This window comes from Hemibagrus wyckioides, unplaced genomic scaffold, assembly GCF_019097595.1.
Source record: "Hemibagrus wyckioides isolate EC202008001 unplaced genomic scaffold, SWU_Hwy_1.0 Contig15, whole genome shotgun sequence".
In the NCBI taxonomy this organism is placed as follows: Eukaryota; Metazoa; Chordata; class Actinopteri; order Siluriformes; family Bagridae; genus Hemibagrus; species Hemibagrus wyckioides.
Window position 1 is genome coordinate 238602 of NW_026690775.1, and position 12962 is coordinate 251563.

At 36.2% G+C, this 12962-nt stretch overlaps 1 non-coding gene across 1 annotated transcript; it reads left to right on the forward strand.

Annotated features, from left to right (window-relative positions):
* Positions 1–12515: 12515 nt before the first annotated feature.
* On the forward strand, positions 12516–12587 carry trnap-agg (transfer RNA proline (anticodon AGG)). Its single transcript has one exon. It is a non-coding gene; the product is annotated as a tRNA-Pro (tRNA).
* Positions 12588–12962: the final 375 nt, after the last annotated feature.

Here is a 12962-nt window from a genome sequence, read left to right on the forward strand (position 1 = left end):
TTCAAGGAGAGCGCTATGCATCAGCCACTGTTGTGGTGGTGTTACAGTCTGGGCAGGTGTGTCTACTCAATACAGAACTGCCCTACATCTTGTGAATGGTACAGTGACAAGCCAATACTACCTGAATAACATCATTAATCCATTCATTGTGCCCCTGCATGAACAACACAGGCCTAATTTCATCTTCATGGATGACAGTGCTCCAGCTCATCGAGGTCGCATCATTAGAGAACGGCTGCTGGAGGCTAGGGTTCCTCAAATGGAGTGGCCTGCACTTTCTCCAGACCTGAATCCCATAGAAAACCTATGGGATCAGCTGAGTCACCATGTAGAGGCTCGTAACCCTGCACCCCAGAACCTCAATGACCTGAGGGCTGCCCTTCAAGAAGAGTGGAATGCCATGCCTCAGCAGACAAGAAGTCGACTCGTGAACAGCATGAGACGTCGTTGTCAAGCTGTAATTGATGGTCAAGGGCACATGACAAATTATTGAGACACTGACATTTTTTGTTGTGGTATACCCACCTCGTCTGAACGCTGATGTTGATAAAAACATGCAACAAGTGGATCTGATCATCTCCTCTGCTGCTGTATCAGACTCTGCTCTATACTACTGTGCTCTGCAGCCCACAGTGACAGGAAATCCAGCTGCACTGTACAAAAACTTTCACACAGTTTAACTACACTGAAGGCAAACATACTACTGTTTTTTTTTCTTTAGGCTGATCCTATTAGGGTTTGCTACAATGGATCGTTTGTATATTTTGATTTGATGCAGGTTTTACAGTGGATGCCCTTCTTGATGTAACCCTCTGTGGAAAATATTTTTCTGATACTATAACGCTCTATTTAATACTACTCAATTAATCCTTTGCTATTATCTGTCTCCAGCTCCACATTGACCTGACAGCTCAGTCAAGCAAGGCTCTAACTAAAAAAGCCAAACTGCCCAGACTGGATGAATGCAGATACAAGGTTTTATTTGCAATCAGCGCTGGTTACAAGAATTGAGCTGCTCACAAATGAACATCCCAACAACCTCCGAAATAATCATCACAAAACATAGTCTTTTTATTCTTTTCTCTTATCTTTTCATAATATTCAAACCAAATCCTCTTTGCTGAGAAAGTCACTCCTATTTTCTTCCTGAAATATCAGGTTCTTTTTGGACACCATTATCTCTTACTTTTTAACTCTTTCACATTCCATTATAATCGGACTTCCGAGGTCAGTTATAAAAATAGTGGACATCTGTGCACTTATCAATAGGACTTTTCCAGCTTGTTTTCCAGTTATTCCTAGCTCTATCTCCTGCTACCCTTGACTTCCTATGATGTGCTGCGCTTCTGCTCAGGACATTGGGCACAGCTCCAACCCCAGCCATACCAAGATTGAAACTCCGTCCAAATCACATCTACTGTCAACAAAGTCTCGCACCCAAACCTCGTAGTGTTAAACCCTTCATTGTTAAAACTGTAAATAGAGGTGCCCAATAAATTAAGGTGGTGCCTGACAACCCAACCATGCTGTCCTCTGATTATTTTATACAAACACAAACAAGAATGCATTCATATACACTCTAAACACTAAAACATTCAAAACCACTTTAAACACTCTAAACCACTTTAAACCATTAAAAATTACTCCCACACCTCCCAATTAATCTCAGCTTGAAAATGCACAGACTTGTGCAACCACCAGTGGCTGGGTTGGTTCTGTGCTTAGGCCACAGTGGGGAGAATGCAGGATCCTAGACATTAGTCTCTCTCTGTTTATATTACATATTCACAACAATTACCTGATGTATGCTATTGAATTGATTTACTTACTGTACATAGTGAGATACATACCACTGATTCTCACTCTAGTTACAGGTCATTTATTTTTATCTGTTTATTCATTTTTGATGATATTATGATATTTAATCAGCTTTGTTAATGGTTTGCTCAACCTATTGCTGGCTATATATCATCATATTGTGTAACTTGAGTATGTATCTTGTTTTGGTTGTTTGTAATTGAAGAATTAAAAATATAATAATAATAATAATAATAATAATAATAATAATAATAATAATAATAATAATAATAATAATAATAATAATAATAATAATTGCTTTTCTCTCTAAACAACAGTTTGTTGATTTGGGAAAAATATTGTTGTTTTAAAAGATACTGTATTTCCCTAGTTTACTCAGTGACATTAGATAGAAAGTTTTTCAGAAAAGTCCACAGAGCCAGTTCTGAATTTAATGAAAGCAGCTGAGGCTCTGTACAGAAGTTCAGAAATGACTATTTGTTGTTCTAATTTGTGAATTTAAAGAAAAAAGACTTGTTTGTTAAAGTTTTTCTCTTTTCTCCAGAAGATGGCGTAGTGAGTTATCTTATTGTGGGCCAAATACAAGGACCCTGCTCACATCCCCAAGAATGTAGACTTCTGTGATTATAAATACTTATTTGCAAAATAATATCGACTCTATCTGTTGTTTAATCCACAATAAAGAATAATAGATAACAGAATGAAAAGAGGCTGGTTTGTTCCTCACATAATAAAATACCACCTCATGAAAATGTAATCCTATTTAATAAACATGCTTTCAAATACCTTATTGTCCAGACACCACTTATAAAATACAAAATATAATAAAATCAAATATTTACTCATTTTAATTAATAGTAATTTTTTCCTGCTGTCAGTTTTTGTTTGTTTACTATGTAAACAGTTTCAGCACAGTTTCCCAAACAAGGCTTAATGTAAAGCCAGGATGTTTCACTGTCATCAACACTGGAGACACTGTCATGTGATGCTGGGGGGTGGAGCTTCCTGAACATTTATCATGGTAATATATTAGAGTACAGAAAGAGCTTTTTCATTCAGCTAAGACCAGTCATCATGTTCACTGTTATATTCATGTGTCTGTGGCTTTCACTAGGTGAGTTAACACCTTTTGTTAGTTTAGATATTATGTATTGTTTATTAATTGTCTGGTGTTATAGAAAGCATGATTTCTGTGTGTAATTCTGGCTTGATTGTGTAAAACTTTATGTTCTCTTCTCTATGACAGGTGACTCCATGGCAGATTCAGTAGAGCCACTTTCCACTCAGAATGTTGTAGATGAAGGTGATGATGTTACTCTGTCCTGTGAATATGAAACAAGTGCTACAGGATTCTACCTGCACTGGTACAGGCAATATCCAAAATCTAAACCTGAGTTCCTTCTTTATATTTACAAAAATGGAGATCTAAGTGAAAACCGTCCCCCAAGAATGAATGCTACACTTAAAGATAAGAAAGTGGATCTGATCATCTCCTCTGCTGCTGTATCAGACTCTGCACTATATTACTGTGCTCTGGCGCCCACAGTGACAGGAAATCCAGCTGCACTGTACAAAAACCTTCACACAGTTTTGTTATACTCAAGGCAGTTCTGCTGGTGACAATCCTTTATTCTTGAGTGCAATTTATAATTAAATTAGAAGTGCACTAAAGACAAGGCATGGCTCCACATTTATCACCTTGAACTGTATATATCATCTAACACCAATCACACAGACCAGCAATGAGGTAATGAGAAAATGAGACAGGAGGAGCCAGAAAGTCACGTGACACTTCCGCATGTCCTAATTAGCATATCACAACAATGACGGATTCTTATAGAAGAAAAAAGTCAGTGAAAAAGAGTCTTTGTTACATGACAGTTGTCTTCAAGCTACTTTGTTTCTGCTCACTCCCAATTTAAACTCACATGACACTGCATAATTGTTCATTTACTGAAAGCTTAATGCAGGCTAATTTATTCCAAATCAGAGTAACTGGTATGCATTGCATGCTCTGGTGTCTGCAAACACGGGTAGCTGCAAACGAGACCATATCACACCAATGTTACGCTCCCTGCACTGGCTGCCAGTCTGATATCGAATTGATTACAAAATTCTGTTATTTGTCTATAAAGCTCTTAACAACTTAGCTCCAAGATATCTCTCCGATTTACTCACCACTTACAATCCTGCTCGGTCACTTAGATCCCAAGATGGTCATCTTTTGTGAATACCATGGTCTCGCCTGTAACGCAGGGGAGACAGAGCCTTCGCAGTAGCTGGTCCTAAGCTGTGGAACAGCCTGCCATCACCCATTAGAACTGCTTCCACGTTAGCTGAATTCAAATCGATGTTAAAAACGCATCTCTTTTCTTCTGCTTTTAATTGTTTGTAATGTGTATGTGTTTTCCTGCTTTCATCCTTTTTTATTTTTATTCCCTTTTTTTTGTACAGCACTTTGGCAAACTAAGGTTGAATTGAAATGTGCTTTAGAAATAAAATTGAATTGAAAATTGAATTAAATTGATGTATACAGATGTCGGCGCTTTGGTATTTAAATGCATGTGTTGTACTTCACAGAATGTCCACCAGGTGGCACATGGTACACCTCTGGCCTGAGCACATTATACAGTATAATCACTCAAAGTTTGCTATGTAGTCTTCATACTCTTGTTAAATACGCTTGTAATTTATCACGTTACATTAAAAAGTGTCCAGTAAATTTGTTAACTGCACATGTAATGTAGTGATTGTGAGAAAACATCCACAATAAATTCTGAAAGACATAAACACAGTTTCTAAAGTATATATTTTAATACTTTAATACATATATAATAATATTTACATTTTAAATGAATATGTATAAATTTACCCGTGACTGTGTGAGTGTAAAGCTGCGAAGTATTTTATGTGCTTTGTAAATACTTAATTGCGCTGGTGTTGTCCTGCCATTTGCACACAACTTGTTTTTGTTCAACTTTAAAGATGCCTGTGCAAAGATAAAAATTAAAATGGAAAACCTCTTCAGATTAAAGTCATTATAATGCAAAATTTAACTGGTAGTTATTCCAGAAAAAAAGTCAAACTAAATAAAATTGTGACAAAGTAGTAATATTTCGCGAACAAAGTTAACACTATGAGAATAACGTAAAAATCACGAGATTCGTAGCAATACGGGATTAAATTCGTGATATTTTGAGAATAATGTCATTATTTACATTAACATGTTTAGAGTGATCAATAATATATTAGGCCTATTTGTGTATAGTGAAATTAAGGTATGAATAAAACGACTTATGCATATGCATAAAAGTGCATAAAAATGAAACTTGACTCATTGCATGCACATCCATCTGTTTTAATAATAAGGTAGGTATAACTTATCTGCTTTGAACATTACTCTAAACACGCTGATGTATATGGCCTTATAAATAAAACATTACAACTTAATCCCTACAGTATATTGCATGAGTTTAATACTGTTGCATGAAGTCAAACACATTAAATGACGTGCTTGGAAACGGAATTTCTCTCAGAAGCAGATTAAAACAAGCAACAAAGAAAGTAAACGTGTGGAATTCATATTTAACATTTTCAGCTGTGAGTTTTCAATGTCATAACTTCATGGTTAAAAAGTTTAAAAAGTTAGTATGAAAGGTTAAAGTATTGTAAGTTATTGTGTCTTTTGAGACACAGCCCTGACCTCTAACTCCAAAAGATATGTTTAAGAGGTGAAGTCAGATGCACTGATTCTCACTCTAGTTACAGGTAATTCATTTTAATCAGTTTACCAAAAGTTTTAATTCTTACAATCATATTTAATGAGTTAATTAGTTGCATTAATTAATAACCATGTTTTTTATTATTCATCCAGTCATTTCTTTATTTCTTAAGTCAATATTAATAAAACGTATAAACCAGTATAAATGAAGATTCTAAAACCACATCAAAGATCCTTCCTTTACCAACCTGTTATCAGAAAACCACAGACACAAACAATGTTTGTGGTAATTCTGTGGTATAAATCAATAAATAAAAAAGTAGTAAAGTATATATATATATATATATATATATAGTTACTTAAATGGTTTGAGGAAATCGATGGCCTTAAATGGTTTGAGTTGACGGAACACAAACTGATGAAGTTAGTCTTGATTAATTTGAGTTCAGTCAACTCAAACCATTTAAGGCAATCGGTTTCCTCAAACCATTTGTATAGCTAAAAAGTTATTTGGACTTAATTACATCTGTTACCTGAACACAAACAGATTTAAAGACTAAGCAAAATCTAACTTTCCTTGGTTGCAGGAACCAAAAAAAAAAAGTCAGCTTCTTGGGGTAGCTGATATGAAGGGCATAAAGCAGCCCAAAAAGCAGCATCAGAGCACTGACCCAGGATTTTGAAGACATCACCACGTCATCTTCAAGGACAATCAAGACATACAAACAAAAAAACAAAGAGGCAAAACAAAATTAATACCAGTGGTTCCCATTAGAATGAACTAAACCTTATAATTACAACATAACAAGCTTCTGCAAATAGTGCAGATCATGTTCATGACTTTGGAGTATGAGCTTTACATATGACAATGATATAAACATACAGAAAACAATGCACATCAAATTTAGATATTATATTTAGATAATGTGTTTAATGTGTGTGTTGAACCATGTTAATATTTTAGTAAAGTCTAAATCAAAGTAATTTTTGAAGCTTGAAAATACAGATTGCCTTTAATTGGACAGACAAAAGGAGAGAAAAAGATTTAAACGTACCTTTAACAAAAATCTAATGGAATTACACGAGGGTGAGTAAATGAATTATATAATCATCATTTGAGTAAACCTTTCCTTTAAGATTACTGAAATGATCAACTGTACAGCTACTCTAGCTGTATTTTTTTCGATGTCGACAAAAAGATCAAAATGTTTCAGAAAGTAGTCCTGATGAGCCTTACCGTGTGTGTCTTGAAAACATCTGACGAGTCTTCCTTCAAGTAAAGCGGCAGTCCAGCCAGGACAAGAGTTCCAATGACACTGATGTCATCCTGATCCTTAAAGACAAAACAAAAAATGACCATACTTTTAATTCCCAACTAAGCAACATTTTGAATTTATTAACATGATTAATGATGAGACAACATTCTAACACTGCAAACCTAGCTACAACATGTAACAGCACTAGTTATTACCTGGCACTTTCTTACTAATCCACATAACAGGCAAATTCCTTTAGGCAGTTTAATAACAGCACAAGCACATTTTAAGGATTAGTTCATCCACACACAAAAATTGTCATCATTCACTTACTTGCATGTTATTCTACACTACTTTGTGTAATTTATTTATTTTGTTTGTATAGACTACTGTTTTAGAATGCCTTCATGTTTTTGTCTTTTCTGGCAACTGAAAACATTCATCATTATTATATTTGACTGATTTTAATTATTGATAATGTTTTTAACCTGTACAGCCCTTGAGTATGTTCAATGGGAATTCCACTTACTTGTTCATGATAGTCTTTTAATATTTTAGCCATCTGGTTGCCAATGGTACCATCCTTCGATGCCTTAGCTCTGAAAAGTGTCAGGAGTTGTGGAGTGTGCTTGTCCAGGGAAATGTAAAAGGTTTGCTGCGAATTACAGGACTTGGTTACAGATGTATGTTATCTAGCTAGCGAACCTCGCTAATCATTTCATTTACACAATATCATATAGAGTGTAAAGCTTGCTGAACTCGGGTGAAGGTTTTAATAATTATTCCGTATAATATTTAGATAGATTTCGGATGATGGACTGGGACAGGAGGTTTTTGAGACTTTAATCAGTCACCGTGTACGGTGAATTTACACAAGCTAATGCTAATGCTAGATACTGCTAACTAATGCTAATATTTGTCTGTTTATTCTCAGCTTAACTAGTTTACAAACTCACAGGTTTATTAACGTTTCAGCGTTAAAAAGGAAATTTTTGTATTTTTACGTCTCCCTTTTTTTTAAATATCAAAATCCTCTATTTCTGGGTGTGGGTGAAAAAAACACTGGTTTATCTACACTGTTAGCAAGCCTGGATAATTAACTTGGTAGCATCATTAAGATAAATATCGTAATGAGTAATGCAAACCTTTTAACCGGTCAACAAACCTTTCCTTTATTTTACTCAAGCTGTTTTTACTGTAAGGAACGTGACAGAATGTTAGATGTGTTATTATGAAACTGCGACGAGAAGAAACACTTATGATGGGGCGGCGGGAGGAAATGTACAGTACATCATCTTTTTTGGAGAACAGGACATGTTTAGACTTACATCCTGCTTCGTGTTAAGGTGTAAATTAAGTAGCCATCTAGAACACCATAAGTGAATTACAGAGATTTTTTTGTTTTTTACGTTTTAACAGGATTCAGTTGGTGTACAGCTGGCCTCCGTGGCTCCGATTCGGTTCCTGAGGACTCCTTCTCATCGGGACTCCATCAAAGCAGAGCTCTCCGGGTCCTGTGTAAGCTTATGAATACCTGTGTAACATGACAGCTGTTTAAATCTGAAAGACTTTGATAATAGAGAACTCCATTAGGACTCCATTATGTAAAGTTAATTTCTTTTTGTAACTTTTCTGCTCTCTGCAGGCCTACCACTACAACCTCGTGGACGTGTTTTACAAGCTGCTTCTCTGCAGATACTTCACGAAGGGCTTAACGCCTCAGCCAGTAAGCGTCTTATCGGGAGATTTAAAAGCGATGCTTGAATGTAGTTTGAGAACAGGATCTATTTTATTTCATTTTGTTTTCCCATATTTTAAACCCTGACATTAACGGAGCTTGTCGTCTCCCTTTCCTAAAGCTTCAGGGAGGACTCTCGGAGCGCCTGCTTGCGCTCATCAAGTGGGTTGTAGACGTTCGGGAGCCTGGAGCAAAGATCTACTTCACAGTGCTTATTGTAAGTGTTCAAATATCTTCTGATGCCACGTTACACAAATGGTCAGCATTGTATCTCTAAGACAGTGACATTACACTGGATTTGTGTTTGTGTCATTTGTTGATAGGATCAGCTTACAGGCCTTTTTGTGGTACTGTTCTCTCAGCCCCTGGAGCTCTACACCGACCCGCCAGCTTTAGCCAGCACGGTTAGGCATCTCCTCGGGCAGCATGTCGAGAAGGAGATGGTGAAGACTTTGGAGAGGCTCTTGGCAATGTCCTTCCCTTACTTCTACACCTTCCCAGTACCCACCAACACAACACACACACACAAACACACAATTTATTGCACAAGTTCCCATTCCATACTTTGTTACAGTTCATATTTTGTCCCTACATTGCTCAAGCGCTCCACAGATGAGTATAAATTGATTTTGTAACATTTCAATTGTCACATTTTAAAATATCTCTCTTCTTTTTCCCCTTGACAGGTCTGCACAACGATCCCAGGACTTTAGGACCAGAATTGCACATTCTGCTTTATTGGTACAAACAATATCCTATAATTATATATCCTGTAATTTTTTTCCATTCATACATTTATTTATTCTTTCATGTGTTTATTATACCTGTGTGTATAAATGTATGTTACTTTACCAAATGTGAACTAAGATCCAGAACAAAATGTGAGCACTCCAGACCATAATTCCATTGTATAGTTACAAGTTAAAATGGATGAATAAGGAAAGTGTTAGTCAAATTTGCTTTCCTTTTATTGATCATAATGAAATTCATCAAGATTGAGTGAAAATGAAATGAAAATGGAAATTGTGTATTAACATTTGTATTTTCAGTTAAATGGATGTACAATGTCTGCCAAATTTTAAATGGATCAGCAAAAATCCATTCACAGTTGCATTTCCCAGGTCTTAAGTGTTACGACCCTGACCTGTGGAAACAGCACTTACTCTTCCCTGCACCACCTTCCATTCACAAACCTGTGCTCCACCTCAGTCCTGCCTCCACATATGGCTTTCATGGAGGAGGTGAGAGGAAGAAGCCCTTTCTCTCCAAAAAAACATGGCAGCATCTTAACAAATTTGGGAACAATATTTTTTTGGACTGATGGTTAATCATTATTCATAGTTTCATGTTTGGTGAAGGTCAAACAGAGTTTATCACAACAAACACCTCATACCAAGTGTCATGTTGGTGGAGGGGTGAGGATTCGGTTGTTTTGCAGCCACAGGCTCTAGAAAACTTTTAATCATTTGGACATTGATGATCTCCACTTTATATTAGAATATTCTTGAGACAAATGTAAGACTGTCCATGAGCTTATGTTGTGCTGAAACTGGGTCATATTAAAGGACAATAATCACAAGCACACCAGCAAATTTGTCTCTTTAAGGATGCTGAATCTGAGGACTTGTTTTTGTCTAGGTTAATGTCAGAAATACAGATAAAAAAGAAAAAGACGGGTTATTCTTGTGTTCTGATATGCTGAAATGCTGTAATGATTCCAAATGAATCTGTGAATTGAAATTGTGAACTATTCCCAGCGTGGTGAGCAATACTTTTGTTTTAAATATATTGATGGTTCTTGATGTAAATAATGTATATGTCTATTTAAATTCAGCTCCTGCAGATGGCAGTACATGACATGAAAATACTCTAGAACTGAACCTGATTGGACCTGGACACAACAGAACCATGTGGAGTGTTAAAGTAGCCATGAACATTAAACCTGAACAAAGCTTCAGCACAGATACATGGTGTGTGGAGTGCAGTCCGACTGAAACACTTGAATTACTGCAGAATCTTGAGCTTAATACAAGATGCTTATGTATTTGTGCACATGCTCTCAAACACCACCTTGTTAGGGGTTTTATATTGTTATAATTTTATGGGGAATTTTTTCAAATCCTATCAATCACTACAGTACCTCTGGTGTTTTGTTTAGACTTTAAGGGTGTACTATAAATCTGCTGAAGAATTTAATTTCACAATAAGAATTGTTTGTAATTGCAACAATATATTTTGTAGATTAGAAAAGGTTTAAGTTCATAGAAATAGGAAATACAGGAACTAAATATATGAATCTTTTGCTCATTAAATTCTTTTAGAACATGTGTGTGTATTTTACATAATGTGGCAAATCCTGCACTCTGATTGGTTAAAACAGAGGGAAGCTACAGTTGAGGCTTTGTACACAAGAAATGCTTAGATGCTTCACTGAAGACAGAGTAGAAGGAAACTTGACATTTACAATAACATAAAAAGGAAACTTTCAGAAGAACAGAGGAAATTAAAACATGATGGCTTTCTGTGTTTCTGTTTTTTACTATGTTCATAGGTAAGCTTATATTTTATATATCCCCATATATCTTGTTTAAATGTTTTATAACTAGTAAAGAAATGTTTCCATGTGTGAGTGTTTTAGATTGTAAGCATGTACTGTATGTATACTGTATAATATAAAATGATAATATTCTGAAATAAATGTCCTCTTCAGGTGAGAGCACACAGGACAGCATTACTCCAACATCTTCTGCTGTCTATGGTAAAGAGGAGCAAGCAGTTACACTCTCCTGTGATTATAAATACACTGTTTCTATGAACAATCTACAGTGGTATGGACAATATTCCAATGCAGCACCAGAATTCCTCGTTCTATTGACGGAATCGGGAGGGAATCAGACAGGTGATACTCCTCATCCTCATTTGTCTGCTAAAGTTCATAAGAGTCTGAAGCGTGTGGATTTGGAGATCTCGCCTGCTTCAGTATCAGACTCTGCACTGTACTACTGCGCCTTGCAGCCCACAGTGACAGGAAAGTCAACTTCACTGTCCAAAAATCTACAGAGACCTCAAACATGAAAGTGTTAAAGAATCACAATAAGAAGAAAAGACTGGAAGCTATGCATAACATCAGCATTCTGATTATTGATCCAATAGAAATGTATGTATATAACCATATATGAATACTTTATTTGAATTGAATAGACAAAACATTCTAAGTGAATCCAAATACAGATAGAAAAGTTAGGTGTGTGTTTGAAGAAGCCACATGTTCACTCCCTCTGCAGTATTAAGTGCAGTTCTCATAAACAATAGTGGCAGGTTTGATGGTTTATTTACTTAATGACAGTGTAAAGATCACATGCTGGAATTTGATTCTGTTCTAGGAATAAAAATGTGGATATTGTAAACTCTTTTGACAAGCAGCTGATCTGATTTATTTTTATTTTATGTTTGTTTGTTTGTTTGTTTATTTTACTGAGCATGCTATTTAATGTGTTCATCATGTGTGTCTTTGCAGGGTGTTTAATATATTTTTGAGAATTACAGGATACCTGAAAGTATGTATAACTAAGAATAAGTATTGTGGAAAATAAAAACACAGTTTCCATCACACAATCAGGAAATAAATAAGCTCTACTGAAATAGTGCTCCATAATCAATTCTTGAGGTAGATGAGCTACAACAGCTAAAGACCACATGGGGTTTCATTCCTGTTCACCAAGAACAGAAATCTAAGACTACAGTAACAACCCTGTAAATGACATAATTTGGCCCAATGGCAAGAGCTGCTTACTTGGTTCACACTCAGCGTCTGGATTCCAAAAAGGTTTGAATCCCACAGGAGCCTCGCTTTATTGTTAACTTGACTTTGTGTAATGGAGTTCCTTTTACTCGGACCCCAGTCCATATGAGCAAGAAGGTCATACAGTTACAGAGTACAGTGAACCTTCATTGGCACACATCAAGGTAACAGTGACAACCTGGCTCGTTGGTCTAGGGGTATGATTCTCGCTTAGGGTGCGAGAGGTCCCGGGTTCAAATCCCGGACGAGCCCTGGTTTTAAATGGAATAGAGTGGTTGGGATAAAACTAATGGAAACTTGCACTGCTGGCTTGGTTCTCGCTTGGAAGCTTGTTTCTCCAGAGGTCCAAGAAGGTTCAAATCCCACTGTAATTACCTCTGAAAATTAAAGCTCCAACCTGGAGCCTATCTCTGGAATACAGGGAGTGGGATGGAGAATGTCACACTTTGTGGAGACATGAACCTCTGAAATATTAATATAATAGAGTACAGAAAGACCTCAGAATATTGTCATTTTACTAACACCATTCATCATGTTCACTGTTATATTCATGTGTCTGTGGCTTTCATTAGGTAAGTTATCATTGATCTTTTCAGAAAGGAGGGTAAAAGGTAAAACCCTATGCCA